Below are 16,845 nucleotides of genomic sequence, written 5' to 3'. Positions count from 1 at the left end.
AAAAATGTAGCCAAAAATTCACTGAACATTGATTGTGAAAAGGGTGACTCATTATCTGCTTTCATCCAGAAATAACAGAGAAAGAAAGAAAGGTATTTGCTTGTGTTCCCACAATTCTTTGGGAAATATTTGCTTTCAGACATTTTATAATATTGTGACGTGTGCACATTTCTGCATGGAAGCTTTGTAATTTTTAAAAAGATACCAAAAGGAGCAGAAAGGAGACTAAAGGTTTGCACCTGTGCCCAGGTCACAGCAGAGCCTAATCTGCATACCCACCTGAAGAATTATGGGACGTTGCCATAGCCCTCCGGTGAGCACTGACATGAAGGGTCTCCAGGTAAGCATTGACACAAAGGGTCTCCAAGCAAGGAGGACTTTGGGAGGTTGCTGGAGGGACCTTGCGTACCAAGCCCCATGGCCATGAAAGGAATATAGAGAGACAACCCCTGGTGCTAAAAGAACACCCTGGGGAGGAGTAGGGAGGGTAAGGCTTGTAGGATAAGCTACCCCTAAGCCAAAAAAGTAAGTACATGACTCAGTGTAACAGTAGAAACCAATGGCCTCCTCAATGGCATAACAGACAGGCCAGGAAGCCCTAGTGAATGGCATAACAGACAGGCCAGGAAGCCCTAGTGTCTGCTAACCAGTGTCCCGGGCCTCAACCCACCCCCGCCTCTGGATCTTCCCCCTTTGCCTAGAGGCAAGCCTGGCCCATTTGGGATTTGCATTCACCACCTGATTACTACCCCATCCCACTTCTATTCCCACCTCTCCCCTTGCCTTCTCCTTCTCATCTTCCATTCATCCATCTTGCTAACTGACAGGACGTGCTTCCATTACTGCCAACATTCACATTAAAACTCTGATCTTTATGTCGTTTTTTCTCTGTTCTTTCTAGAGCACTTTTACTTACACGAATGCTTCTTCAACTGAATACACGCAACCCTTAGGGGCTCCCACCCGTGGGCCAGGGAGCATGCAGAGCCACATGGCAAACACGGCCCATCTTGCTGGCATTGAAATTACCCAATAATAAGTAACTTAAAACACTGTCTTTGTGTTAAAAGAAACAACATGGATACATTATGGAGCAGAATGCAAAACACACCTGAATTTTTAAGCTACAGTAAGACTTCAGATAAATTCTGAGCTTGTGGCTATCTGCTTTAAGCTATGCCTTCAAACCCCCAGGATACAGCTTACTCTCTTTTGCCATTAGGTTTTGCTTTAGTGGAAAAGCTGGAGAAGCTCTGACTTAATTTATCACATAAAATTCTCAAAATAGGCCAGGCATGGTGGCTCACGCCTGTAATCCCAGCACTTTGGGAGGCCGAGGCAGGCAGATCACCTGAGGTCAGAAGTTCCAGACCAGCTTGGCCAACATGGTGAAACCCTCTCTACCAAAAATACAAAAATTAGCCAGACGTGGTGGCAGGCGCCTGTAATCCCAGCTACTTGGGAGGCTAAGGTAGGAGAATCGCTTGAACCTGGGAGGTGGAGGTTGCAGTGAGCCAAGACCGCACCACTGCACTCCAGCCTGGGCAACAGAGCAAGACTCTATCTCAAAAAAAGAAAGAAAAGAAAGAAAGAAAGAAAGAGAGAGAGAGAGAGAGAGAGAGAGAGAAAGAAAGAAAGGAAAGAAAGAAAGGAAGGAAGGAAGGAAGGAAGGAAGGAAGGAAGGAAGGAAGGAAGGAAGGAAGAAAGAAAGAAAGAAAGAAAGAAAGAAAGAAAGAAAGAAAGAAAGAAAGAAAGAAAGAAAGAAAGAAAGAAAGAAAGAAAGAAAATTCTCACAACAGCCCTTTAAAAAGCTAAACAGTTTTAGAGATGGAAAAATAGGGACTCAGAGATGCTGAGCAACTTGCCCTGGGTCACCTAGCAAGCAGGTGTCAGAGCCTAATGTCTATCCAGCTATTCTGGCTCCAGGCAGGATACTCATTCCATAGCAAGGTATCGCCAGGTGCCTTGAACTTCCCGAGGCAAGAAGACCCTGGAGACAGGTAGCAGGGTGGCCAGGGCTGGGGCAGCTTCAAAACTCACAGACAAGCAGATGCTTCAAGTCTGGGAAGCCTAAGCCCAGGTGGCTGCAGTTCTGATGTCACCTAGATAAGCCACTGTCAACTCTGCCATCCCCTTCCCCAAGCTCAGAGGCTGAAGACAGAGAAGCTGGGGTTGTGTCCCAGTTCTTTCTAGTAAGACTCAAAGGACAAAGGGTGGACCCAGGGAACATGGGTGGCCCTGGCCTCGTCCTCAGTGCCCATTGCTGTCAGGGCAGGGGCTCCAGCTTGCAGCCCTCTGGGCCCAGCAGGATTCTAGAGTCTGCTGCTGAATTGGCTGGGACAGAATTGAAAACCCCGCGCCCTTCCCACTCAGCCACCCTCTGTGACGTTATGGTAGGAGTCCCTTCCCAGAGTCAGGAGGCCTAAGTTCTAGCCCAGTTTCTCCAAAAGAAGCTCAGGCCCTCCTCCCTCTGGCTCTGGCACAGCGGGGCTCGCTCCAGCACAGTGATTGAGCTCAGGGGTTCTGAAGCCAGAGCTACCTGGCTTCAAATTCCAGTTTTTCCATGAACTAGCTGTGTGGTCTTGGGTATGTTACTTAAGTGCCTGTGCCTCAGTCTCCTCACCTATAAGTGGGGGATGCTATGTGTGCTTACCCTCAAAGGCTCGTTGCGAGGGTTAAGTGAGTTAATCCACATAAGGCAATTAGAACTGTGCCTGGGCCAGGCGAGGTGGCTCGCGCCTGTAATCCCAGCACTCTGGGAGGCTGAGGCGGGCGGATCATTTGAGGTCAGGAGTTCGAGACCAGCCTGGCCAATATGGTGAAACCCCCGTCTCTACTAAAAATACAAAAATTTGCCAGGCATGGTGGTAGGTGCCTGTGGTCCCAGCTACTCGGGTAACTGAGGCAGGAGAATTGCTTGAACCCGGGAGGCAGAGGCTGCAGTGAATGGAGATCACCCCATTGCACTCCAGCCTGGGTGACAGACTCCATCTCAAAAAAAAAAAAAAAGAACTTCGCCTGGACCCAGTCAGTGCTCGCTGAAGGTGAGATGTTATTATAGTAAAACGGAGGACGAGGGAAGGTAGGGTGGCCCCAAGGACCCTCCCCGACTCCCCGCCCTTGCAGCAGAGAGTCTCTGACTGGCAGATAGGACAGCCGCCCATGCACGGCCACCTTTTTTTCTGGCTCCTGCTATGTCAGACTTAAACAGCTGCCCCAGAGTCAACTGACACTTCCCATCTCTCCAAGACCCAGGGATTGAGTGAGAAAAGGATTAATGAGAAATCACCAGGGCCCACAGCCTCCTCAGCAACCCCTCCCAGGTGCCATTCCTCAGCCACCCAACCCCCAGTCCCACAGCTGAGCATTCGTTCAACAATGATTTAATGAGCATCTACTCTGGGCCAGAAATTGGCTGGAGCATGGAGGATAGCATGGTGAGCAAAACCAGGCACGGTTCCTGTGCTCACAGACTCAGAGTCTAGAGGAAGACAATAAATAAATACACAATGGGATGACAGGCAGTGGTAAGCACACTGTCAGGGTAAACCAGGGGAAGGGGAGAGAGATGGGAGAGGTGGTGTACATAAGGTGGTTAGGAGAGGCCTCACTAATAAAAAAATAGGAAAATATGTCTTATTATAAATAACATTTACAATATAATTTTATAAATAATATGTAATATTACATATAATATTTATTAAGAAATAAAGAAGCTGGTTATAGGATTATATCTGAGTGAATGGCATTCCTGGCAGAGGGATGAGCACATGCAAAGGCCCTGAGAACAGAACAGGCTGAGGACTTTGGCTTTTATTCTCAGTGTGAGAGGGTAGATGGCTCTTTAGAGCAGACAGAATAGGAGATGTCAATCACAGTATGAAATTCAAACATGATAATCCAGAGTCCAAAGGAGTCCAGAGTGTCCAAGGTCACTGACCACCCCAAAGTCCCTTCCAATTCTATTGAGACAGAAAAAAAAAAATAGATTGCACAGTAGCCCAAAGGATGTTAAAAGCTCTGTTTTTATTATTAGAAAGAAAAAAAAACTATGAATGAACACAGCCTCCTCCTCACACCAAACAGTTGTATTTAATGTACAGATCACAGAGGCAGGTAACTCATATATGGTTAGTAGCAAATGGAGAAATCAAAGCAAAATAAGTTAAAAAAAAGAGACCCAGCAGAGGAGAATATTCCCCTAAATCAGCCTTTTTAAACTGCTGCAGGGCACCCTGGAGGGTCCCATGAAATGCCAGGCACATGCTTGTCAGGATTTCTGATGCAGGTGTGGCCCCACCAAGGGCATACATGGGTTCACCTCTGCCTCCTGGGAGTTTAAATTATCACTACTCAGAGATGTCTGCTGCTCACAAAGCACTTACCACAGGCTAGGCGTCACGCTAGGTATCTCATCTGTGTTGTCTTGTTTAATTCCAAAAAAATCCTGGGAAGTAGGGATTATTTTCCCCATTTTAGAGATAAAAATACTGAGTCCCAGAGAATTTAAGAAGCTCGCCTGGGCCGGGCGTGGTGGCTCACGCCTGTAATCCCAGCACTTTGGGAGGCTGAGGTGGGGGGATCACCTGAGGTCAGGAGTTCAAGACCAGCCTGGCCAACATGGTGAAACCCCATCTCTACTAAAAATACAAAATATTGCCTGTGTGTGGTGGTGCATGCCTGTGATCCCAGGTACTTGGGAGGCTGAGGTAGAATTGCTTGAACCTGGGAGGCAGAAGTTGCAGTGAGCCGAGATCGTGCCACTGCGCTCCAGCCTGGGTGACAGAGCAAGATTCCATCTCAAAAATTAATTAATTAATTAATTAGTAAAAATAAAGAAGCTCACCTGAAGATATGCAGTTTAAGGTAACTCAAAACCTGGCCATTTCAGAAGACTTTGTAAGATCTTGGTTAAAAGTGAAAAGGTTGGCCCCGAAATGGGGGATTGGGAACGTTGAGGCCAAGCCTTGAAGAGGGGAAAGGAGAAGAGATGCAAAACATTTCCTGAGCACTTACTAAGGGCTGGTGCAATACAAGGCATCTTTTTACCGTGTCCTGTTCAGTCCTCATGATTATGCTGTAAGATGAGAATTGCTACTTTTACCCGAAGGGTGAGGAAACTGAAGCTCAGAGGGGAAGGAGTAATGCACTTGCCCAAGGTTGCCAGCTAGTAAGCCCAGAGCCCAGATCTGAGCCAGGTGCATCTGGCTCCAGAACCCACAGCTACTGCTGCAGCTGGTCATGGCACCAGCCTGTGAGCTGGAACCAGCCTGTCCCAGGAATCACAGTGCCTGGGATGTGACCCCAGCTTTTCCAGTGACTTGCTATGTGACCTTGGGCCCATCACTTCCCTCTCTGGGTCTCAGTTTCCTCATCCGTAAGATGAAGGGGTGAACTCCAATGCCCCCTTGATAGTGAGCCTCTGAGTCTATGAGGAACAGGAAAAAAATGCACCTTTTCCTTTTGCCTCGTTGCACTTCTGAAAGCAAGATGGGTCACCAGCAGCTTTACTGGAGCCACCAACAAAAATTCGGCCAGGGTTCTTGCTCTTGTCACGTCTGCTCAAACCGGCAGGGTCTGATCCAGAAATATGGCCTCCATGTGTGCAGCTATGTTTCTGTTGGAGGATGTAGGTAGTCTTCATGAAGCTGGGCTTGAGTAGATTAGCCAAGGCACCCACTCAAGGAAAGAAATCATGCTAGCTCTTTGTACATAAAATTTTTTTTTTTTTTTTTTGAGATGGAGTTCCGCTCTTATTGCCCAGGCTGGAGTGCAATGGCGTGATCTTGGTTCACTGCAACCTCCATCTCCCAGATTCAAGTGATTCTCCTGTCTCAGCCTCCCATGTCGCTGGGATTACAGGCATGCGCCACCACGCCCGGCTAATTTTGCATTTTTTTTAGTAGAGATGGGGTTTCACCATGTTGGTCAGGCTGGTCTGGAACTCCTGACCTCAAGTGATCCGCCTGCCTCGGCCTCCCAAAGTGCTGGGATTACAGGCGTGAGCCACCGTGAAAGCAAAACACAAACCAAGACGGGCCATTTGCTGACTCCTACCACCCTGGGTGGCGCATGAGAGAGAACAGCAAAATCCCTGCTGCCATGTCTCTGGAACACCACCCAGCAATCTGTCTTAGCTCAAGGAGACTCCTATGCTGGAAAGTCAAAGATCTGTCCTGCCTGCATCCTCCCCATCCCCCTCCCTGCCCCCCACATCTGCTCAGTCACCAAAACCAGTCCCCTCTATCTCACTATCTTCTCATACATTGGCCCCATTTTCTCTACCCCCAAAGCATGTGCCTGGGTTCCAATCCTTCACTGTCTCCTGAAGGCCATGCAGAGCCATGAGCCTGGTCCCCTGGCCCCAGTTTCCTCCCTACAACCATCTTCCACACGGGTGGCAAGAGGGATCACATCTTTTGCATGCTCCAAATCCTCCAAAGTCTTCCTTAGGCCAACAGAATAAATCCCTTAGCATGACACTTAAAGCTCTTCAAGACCTGGTCCTAATCAGCCTCAATTGATTAATTGCCATCCGCTACTCTCCTCCTCCTCACCCTCACCCACATGTCTGTCATGAGCTCTGCTTTTCCACCTAACTGCCAGTCTAGGCTATTCTTCTAGTCTGGAATTTCCAGCCCTCTCCACTCTGCGCCTTCCTTCAAATGCTGTCCTCCCTAACACCCCACGGAGGCCACAGTTCATCCCTTCTCTCCACTCCCATGCAGCACTTTGCACAGACCATGATTTATTCGATTCCATATCTCTGGTGCCTGGCACTGAGCCTGGCACACAGGATGGATGTAGAGGCATATTTGACGGATGAAGTGAAGTTTGGCATCTCATTCTCTCATGGCCCAGGGATTTTTTTTCATCTAGAATGTCAAGTTGCCCAAGAAAGCCCAGGCATCGCCCCAGCTCTGCTGCCCACTCAAGTAACGCGTCCCGATGTCCCCCTCGCCTACATCCAGTCATCCTGCCAGCTGGGTGCCCGGAATACTTTCTCTCTCTCTCTCATTATCTCACTCCCCTGCTCTCTGAAGACACTGAGCCTCTCCCTCCTCTCTTTGTCCATCTCGAGCCCTGGGGACCTCTATCCAGGGGCAGTTCAGAGAGGAGGAGGAAGAAACATGTGTGGCCGGAGGACATGAGTATTTTCCATACCAAGTCCCTTGAAACACACACATCTGTATTTTAGAAAAGAAGTACAACCAATAAGATCTAAATGAACAATGATGCACTCAAAAATGGAAGCCCATACAGCATGGAATGACAAGGTACCTCTACAGATACTGCTGGGGCAATCATGGTCTGTTGCAAAGTGAGAAGCTAGGACGGAATCCAGTTTGTATGATCTGACACCATTCTGGCAAACAGGAAAAGTCTGAATGACTGCACACCCAAATGTCATGGGGCCTATTTCTGGATGGTGGGGAGTATGGATTATTTTTACATTTGTCTTTAAACTTTTATACTGTCTGGATTTTTTTTTACAAAGAGCATGAACTTTTATCTTCAGAAAAGCAATCATATTTCCATATTGAAAGAAGAAGAGGAGGAGGACGAAGAGAGCAAAGAGGAGGACAGAAGGAGAAAAAAAAAAAAAAAAGCTAAATCAGAAACATGAAGACGAAGATAAATGCCCCACAAGATGCTCTGGGCTGCTCCTCCAACCCAGGATCTGTAAGCCCTCATCAGTGCCCACTGCCCCGGACAGACCCCTGACTGTGATTCCAGGACTCACCCCAGACCCTGCTCTCCCGCCTGCAGCTCACTCCTCTGGGACCCCAGCTTCCTTCTGATGTCTAAGGCTCAGCTAACCCTCTGGATCACAATCCCATCCTGCCTCTCGCTGAAGGGTAGAGTGACCATCAGGGCTGTTGTCTCAGACCAACCCCTTTCGCTCATCTGTCTCTAGACAAAACACCAGGGAAGGAAGCCAATCCCTTGCCCCTGGTCCCTGTAAGGGGAGACTCATGCAGAAACAATGCACCAATGGCCAGCTTGGTACCATCTGCAAACATATTCCTTTAAGGCACTGATGAGAACCCACCATGGAGGGTTTGAATTGGTTAACGCCTCTGTGTGAATCTACAGAGCACTGGGCTCCCATACAGCAAGGTGACATTGTCAGCGCAGGTCCTGGCCCACTTGCCGGTAGCAGCATCACCTTGGCCTAGTTACTTAACTTCCCTGCACCTCTCTTTCCTCCCCTGTGAAGTGGGAGTGCTGATCATCATAATGCAAGTGTTTCAGGACTATCAAGAAGACCAAACCAGATCACCAATGTAAAGCACTGAGCACAGTGCCCGGCACACAGTAGGCGCTCGAGAAATAAAAGGTTTTTTCTTTGTTGGCAGAATTGTTCTAATCCTGCAGTGGTAGGTCACAGACACAGCCATGACCACTGGCAGTCCCGCTAACAACAGGAGTCCAGTGTGTCCTCAGCAGTTACCATGAGGAGGCTGGCAACGCCTGAGGGATTCTGATGACGGGAAAATCGATTGGGGTTCATGTACAGGGGAAAGAACTATATTTGTCAGGGGAGGATTTTTGCAACAGAGAAATGTGAAGAGCTTCTTTCAGCTCATCCTCTTTCCTCCTTGAGAACATCTAGTCTTATTAAAGATATAACAAGGAGGATGGTTCCCACCTTCATCAGGGCTGGTTAGGGAGAGAAGATGCCAAGGCAAAGGAGAAGAAGGAGGAAGTCATCTGTCTGTTGAGGCCAAGACCTCAGGACACCTCTAAGGAGCTCCAAGGAGAGAAGCCCATGCATGTGCATGTGAAAAGCAGCAAGAGTGCTCCAGCCTGTGGTCAGCTGCAGGAGACTCACGTGAGACCTGGATGACTGAGGGTTTCCAGACTCTCCACCATTTTTTGGTTTCGGACTCCTTTTCTTGCTTCCAGAATCCCTCATGTCCCAGCTTATGGCTCTTCACTCTTAGCCACACCGATGTTTTCAGCCTGCATTGGACAGTCCCATCCATGGGTCAGGACCTGATTCTTCATTCAGTCCATAAACCTGTGCAGATGCCTGCTGTGTGCTGGGAGAGACAGAGGTAAAACCGATGTAGACCCTGGAGGGAGGAAGAGAACAGGATGCGCACGTCCTTCAGTCAGTGAGATGTGGCACGTGCGCAAATAAACCCAAGTTGTGTCAATCCGTCATGTCACTCTTCTGCTGAACAATCTTCAGGGGCTCCCTATAATCTTTATGACAGTATTCAAATCCCTGAGCATAGCATCCAGATCCTCTCCCCATCAGCCCTAACTGACCTGCTCCATCACTCTGCCTCCTCTATTCCAGCCTTGCTGAACACCAACATGTTCATGCCTCTGGGTCTTTGCCCATGCTCTGAATTCTTCCCCATTTGACAGACTCCTACATTTCCCTCAGTACCCTGTTCAAATGCCCACCCTTCCACCTATCTTCTTAAGCAACCCCAGAAATTTTTGGTCTTTTTGACTTCTGTGTTCCCAAAACAGTGGGTGCAAATGTTTATTTCAGTGCTTATTATGATATTTCATATATTTTTATATGTTCATCTTTCCCATTAAGCTTTGAGGGCAAGGTCCATGTCTTATTAATATCTCAACTATATAACAGTACCTGGCACACAGTAAGGGCTCAACAAATGTTTGTCTAATAAAATATAGTTGGACACCAACCCAAATGCCCATCAATGATAGACTGGATAAAGAAAATGTGGTGCATATACACCATGGAATACTATGCAGCCATAAAAAGGAATGAGATCATGTCCTTTGCAAAGACATGGATGAAGCTGGAAACCATCATCCTCAGCAAACTAACACAGGAACGGAAAACCAAACACCACATGTTCTCACTCATAAATGGGAGCTGAATATTGAGAACACATGGACACAGAGAGGGGAAAAACACACACCACGGCCTGTTGGGGGTGGGGGGTGAGGGGAGGGAATTTAGAGGATGGGTCAATAGGTGCAGCAAACCACCATGACACACATATACCTATGCAACAAACCTGCATGTTCTGCATGTGCATCTTGTAAACCTGCACGTTCTGCACATGCATCTTGTTTTTTTTTAGAAAGAAAAAGAAAAAATATATATATATGGACAAAAAATACAAGAAAAAAATTATTGTCCATCTCTCTATGCTCCCAATGTTCAAATTCCCTAGTAGTAAGGGAAGTTCAAACTACAATGATAAGGTGCCATGAAACCCACTGGATTAGCAAAAAGCATGAAAGATTGATAATATTCTGTTTTGATGAAGATGTAAAGGCATGAACTGGTGAAAACAGAAATTGCTACAATTTTTGGAAGGAAATATCATCCCATCTGTTAACAGAATGTATATACCTGTTGACTCTTCAATCCCACTGTTATGAATTTATCCTATAGAAATAAAAGCACCAGCATAGAAGGTATAATAGTAATCTATTGTTGCTTAATAAATCACCCAGACCTAGTATGATGGCTCACACCTGTAATTCCATCACTTTGGAGGCTGAGGCAGGAGGATCACTTGAGCCCAGGAGTTCGAGACCACCATAGGCAACCTGGTGAAACCCTGTCTCTACCCAAAAAATACAAAAATTAGCCAGGCACGGTGGCAGATGCCTATAGTCCCAGCTATTTGGGAGGCTGAGGTGGGAGGATCTCTTAAGCCTAGGAGGCAGAGGTTGAGGTGGGTCAAGATCACACCACTGCACTCCAGCCTGGGTGATAGAATGAGACCCTGTCTCACACAGACTCACACACACACACACAAAGCTTGGCAGCTTGGAACAACACGCATTTATTATCTCCTGACTTCTGTGGGTAAGGAATCCAGGCACAGCTTAGCTGAGTGCCCTGGCTCAGGGTCTCTCACAGGCTGCATTCAACATGTCTGTTGGGGCTGCAGTCATCTGAAGGCTTGACTGGGGAAGGATCTGATTCCAGGCTCACTCACGTGGTTGATAGCAGGATTCAGCTCTTCAAGGGCCTTCGGATGGAAGTCCTCAGTTCCTCACTGATGGTTGGCTTCAGGCCACCATCAGCTCCTTGCCAAGTAGCCCTCTCTGTCAGAGTAAGCACATGAGAAGAGCCAGGGAGAAGACACCAAGATGACAGAAGTCACAGTCTTTTGTAACCTAATCACAGAGGTGACATCCTGTTGATTTTGCTGTGTTCTGTTCCTTAGAAGCAAGTCACTAGGTCCAGCTGACATGTGAGATGAGGGGATAACACAAGAGGATGAATACCAGGAGGTGGGAATCTCTGAGAGCCACATCAGAAGCTGCTAGTCACAGTGTGTGTGTGCGCAAGTGTGCGTGTCTGAGTGCGTGTGTGTGTGTGTGTATGCTTGAGAGTGTGCACATGCATGTGAATCATGGAGAAAGACATGTAAGGAACACTCAAAATCCTTAACAAGGGTTATTGGGGACTTGGGTGAAGAGTGGGGAATTGAAGAGGCAGAAGTGGGAGGAGAAAATGCATTGTATAAATCTCTATTTTGTTTGACCTTTTAAATAAGTAGGCATTAATTTTATAACTTAAAAAAATAAGTAGATTTGAGGTCATAAATGCCCAAAGTGTAGTGTCCTGAGAATTGATAGAAGGAAAAAACTATCCCAGTATGGGGAGAGAGGGAAATCAGGGAAGCCTTCACAGTGGAGACTGTTTGAAGTGGGTCTTGAAATATGAGCTGGATTTGGACATGCAGAAATGGCAGGAATGACTTAGAAGGGAAGAGTGCAACAGATGGCAAGCTAACTGTCCCAGGGCCAAAGAGTTGTCAAGGTGAGACAAGCTAACAGAGCACAGGCATTCAGCCAAGATACCCAGACCAACCTGGGATGTGCCTACCTGGCTTTCTCCAGACCCAGGTAAGAGGGGCTGCAGGGGAGACATCAGCTGCAACTGAGCCCTCAGGGTCTCTGGCAGAAAGTTCTAGACCTTTGCACCTTCTCACACTGCTTCCAAACTCCAGAGTCACAAGCACAAGTCCCATCCTAAGGGCCAGGGCAACAAGGAGCCTGAGCCCCACCCAACTGAGCCTACTGAGAGGCCCACAGCAATGGAAGGAGAAATACCAGCATTCCCTTTCTCTCCCCATGGCTCCACTGAAGGGGGTCCTCCATTCATCACAGAGACAGAGTCCACACTCTGGTTGTTCTGTGGGGCAAAGCCCTTTATATCTCCCTGGCCATTAACTTCACTAAATTTACCCTAATCCATCTCCAGGAAGAACTGGCTCCATCACAGCCACAGGGCTGGGGCTGGCCCTAGCTCAGAGGTCCCTCCAACAAAAGGGAAATTAGAACTACAAAGCTGAACCCAACAAGGCTTTTGGTTAGTATGTAAACATAAACCTCAAGAAAATTAGTCCTTCGAAGGCTATCCCTGATTATCTCCTCTGGGTCGGCTCCAAGCTGGAGAAGGGAAGAGGCTTAGACCCAGCTCCCTGCCTTGGAGCAGCCCTTGGCCAAGTTGGGGTCAAGAGGACTATATTGGACCATTCCAGAACAGGATGGTGTGGGGCCTAAGGGAGGTGAAGAATGGTTTCACAAAGAGGAGGAGACACATGGACTGGGTTTTGAAGAGTGATTAGGAGTTTGATGAAAAGAAAGGGAGAACAGGCACTTTAAGCAGAGGAAACAGCACATGCAAAGACATGGCATCTGGACCAGCAGTTCAATGTAGCTGGAACTTGAAGGAGGAGAAGGAGGGGAGAGGGGACAGGATTGGCAGGAGGTGAGAGAGGAAAGGAAGCTCAGGGCCAGAGGTGAGGGAGTTTATAAGGTAAAGTGTAACAAGGTTCTTTGACAGTCACCGAGGGGTTTGTGGCTCATTAAAGATGATTTAAGAAGTGTAACCTCTGGAGAGGGATGCGGAGGTGGGTGGATAAGAAAAGACAAGACAGGGATGAGACTTTTACTTATATCCTCTGGGTATCTTTTACAGCAAGTCTGTATTTTTATTATAATATATTTTTTAGTATGTTAAGCCTTCTCTCTTGGCAAGGCTCATAAATCACTGACAATAGCTGCCATTTATTGAGCACTTACTCCAAAGGCTTCATATGGGTTATCTCATTTAATCTCGCATGAACCCTCTGGGAAAGGTAGTGTTACCCCCATTTCCCAGACTAGGAATTGAAGGCCTAGGGTCACACACACAAATAGGTGGACAAGCCAGAATTTGAAATGGTGTCTGCGTGACCCCAAAGCCCATGATCCTAACTACTGTGCCCCACGGCTGTCTGGTTAGCACAGATGACAGGGAGGCAAGTTCATCACTTTCACAGATGCCATGAGGCCGGAAGACAAAGCAAATACTCAGGACAATAGGGCTGATTCAAGCCATCTGGATAGGCTGGTACCCTGGGCATGGGGCCAGCATGCTAGGGCAGAATGCATCAGGCACAGATGTGAAGTCCTGGACTTGGGAGCAAAACCCTGCCCAAGGACAGGCAGGAGATGTGTGGCTTACCCATGGCCTTGAGCACTCTGCAGCTTCCAGAACCTGGGCCTACCCGCCTGGGCCCTGGGCCAGGAGAATCAGATTAAGAAGTCCTCATCCCACTTGTGGGGCTGGGCAGCTGGTAACCGGAGATGAACCCAGGCTGACTTCAGCTTGCAGCCTTGGAGGACTGTTGTTCTCCTGTCTCTTCTGTCCTCATCACTGTCCCCACTCATGTCTCCTCTGGTGGTCCTGATGAATCTGGAGCCAGCCCTTAACCATCCCAACCAAGAGGCAAGGTTGAAGTGAGGCTGGGGCTCACAGGAGGTGGGAGAGCCCACTGTGTAACTTCCAAAAATTGCCCTAGGCCAGTGTTTTTACATTTTCTTTTTTTCTTTTTTTCTATTTTTTAAATTATACGTTAAGTTCTAGGGTACATGTGCACAACGTGCAGGTTTGTTACATATGTATATATGTGCCATGTTAGTGTGCTGCACCCATTAACTCATCATTTACATTAAGTATATCTCCTAATGCTATCCCTCCCCCCTCCCCCGACCCCATGACAGGCCCCGGTGTGTGATGTTCCCCACCCTGTGTCCAAGTGTTCTCATAGTTCAATTCTCACCTATCAGTGAGAACACGCAGTGTTTGGTTTTCTGTCCTTGTGATAGTTTGCTCAGAATGATGGTTTCCAGCTTCATCCATGTCCCTGCAAAAGACATGGACTCATCCTTTTTTATGGCTGCATAGTATTCCATGGTGTATATGTGCCACATTTTCTTAATCCAGTCTATCATTGATGGACATTTGGGTTGGTTCCAAGTCTTTGCTATTGTGAATAGTGCCGCAATAAACATATGTGTGCATGTGTCTTTATAGCAGCATGATTTATAATCCTTTCAGTATATACCCAGTAATGGGATGGCTGGGTCAAATGGTATTTCTAGTTTTAACATTTTTTTAAGCTGCAGACCCTTTTCTTTCATTTAAATCTTACACAGAACCTAGTGTGTGAAATAGGTAAGGTAGGAGCATCTCTGGTTGAAACCAGGTGGGGGCTGGACTCTCACTGTTCTTCCAGCACCCCCCAGGGTGTCTCTGAGAGGTCTATAAGGGGTCATCTGAACATAGTGTGAAACCCACCAGGCTAGATCACTTCAAAAGACCCCAATAGACTGAATGTTTGTGCAGAGCCCTCATAAAAGGGATCAGTGCCCTTATAAAAGAGACCCTATAGAGATCCCTACCCCTTCCACCATGTGAAGATACAGCAAAAGGGTGCCATCTAGAAACCAGGAGGTGGGCCCTCACCAGACACTGAATCTGCCAGTGCCTTGATATTGGACTTCCCAGCCTCCAGAACTGTGAGAAATAACCTTCTGTTGTATATAAGCCACCCAGTCTAGGATACAGGCAGTCCCCAACTTACAAGGGTTCAACTTATTATTTTTCGACTTTACAATGCCACAAAAGCAATATGCATTCAGTAGAAACTCTACTTGAGTACCTGTACAACCATTCCGGTTTTCACTTTCAGTGCAGTATTCAATAAATTACATGAGATATTCGACACTTTTTAATAAAATCGGCTTTGTGTTAGATGATTTTGCTCAACTATAGGCAAACGTAAATGTTCTGAGCACGTTTAAGGTTGGCTAGGCTAAGCGATGCTGTTCAGTAGGTTGGGGTATTAAATGCATTTTCAACTTATGATATTTTCAACTTACAATGGATTTATCAGGGCAAAACCCTATCATAAGTCAAGGAGTATCTGTATTCTGTCATAGCAGCCTGAGCAGACTAAAACAGGCCCCCAGCTCAGAAATGCTGTGGCCCTTTAATTCCTAGCGAATAATCATAGAAAAAACACGTATTGAGTATTAACTATGCACCAGGCACTAAACTAAGGGCTTTATACAAATTCCCTCTTTTAATTCTCATCACAAACCTACAAAGTAGGTTTTATTACATGGCAGAGGCCGCCAGCTGCCCACCAAACACTACTCTCTCTTTCCTTTAATTACAATTAAAGCTGAACACATGACTACATTGCCTAGCTTCCTTTGCAGTGTGGTGAGGCCATGCAACCAAGTTCTGCCCAAAGCATGTGAGCAAGGGTGATGTCCACCACTTCCAGGCAAGGGCAGCTGAGAGAGTGGGTGAATTCCCTACCCTCTACCTCCTGCCCTCTGGCTGGGACTGCGACCATTAGAGCTACTGTGGAAGCCTGATGCTGAAACATAGGGTGGGGGTCCCTGAATTGACCCAGTGTGGGCAGTGCCCCCTGCTGACCTGAAGCCCACCCCACCTGTACTATTACCTGAGAGAGAAAAATGTCCATCTAGCTTGAACCATCACAGTATAGGTGTCTGTGTAACAGCAGTGTAGCCTTATCATATCCCCATTTTTCAGAGGGAGGAAGTCAAAAGGATTAAGTAACTCCCTAGATCACCCAACTAGTGGCACAGGCAGAGTGTGGAGACATTCAGTCCGATTTTAAAGTCCCTGCCCTCAAACCAGGACACTGGCCTGCCAGGTGTTACAAAATTAATAATGACAAAACTTGGAGCAGTCAACATGTCCTTTGGTGTGAAGGGATAAATAAACCATTGTACATCTATACAATGGAATATTACTCAACGATAGAGACAAATGAGCTATTGAGCCATGAAAAGACATGGAGGAAGCTTAAATGCACACTACTAAGTGAAAGAAGCCAATCCCAACCAGCTACATACTGCATGTTTCCAACTCTATGGCATTCTGGAAAAGGCAAAACTATGAGATAGTAGAAAGATCAGTGGTTGCCAAGGGTTACAAGGGTTGGAGGCAAGGAGGAACACATAGGCAGAGCACAGAAGATTTTTATTCTCATTTTTCTGTTTTCCTTATTTTTTCAGGCTGCCTGGATTTACAAAGGACACAGAGGATGTTTAAGGCAGTGGAACCGTAATGGTGGAGACATGGCATTATGCATTTGTCAAAACCTGTAGAATGTGCAACGCCAAGAGTGAACCCTAGTGTAAACTAAGGACTTGAGTTAATAACAGAGTATCAATCTTGGTTCATCAGTTGTAACAAATGTACTATACTAATATGAGATGTGAATAGTAGGAGAAACTGAAGGGAAGGGGATATATGAGAACTCTCCTTACTTTCTGATCAATTTGTCTATAAACCTAAAAACATTCTAAAAAATAAAGCCTATTAATTCATATATATGTATAGTTTCAATAAAAACTCATGCATGGAAAAAATTAATAATAATTTTGCCATGCACCAGACACTTCCATCAGCACTCACTTAATCTTCCTAACAACCTTGTTGTAGGGACTAATGACATCCTATTTTCAGATGAGGAAACTGAGGCACGAAGAGGCCACATAAGTTGCCAAAGCCAGGAT

The sequence above is a fragment of the Pongo abelii genome, chromosome 1, assembly GCF_028885655.2.
Source record: "Pongo abelii isolate AG06213 chromosome 1, NHGRI_mPonAbe1-v2.0_pri, whole genome shotgun sequence".
NCBI classification, from domain to species: Eukaryota; Metazoa; Chordata; class Mammalia; order Primates; family Hominidae; genus Pongo; species Pongo abelii.
This window is presented reverse-complemented; position numbering follows the sequence as displayed.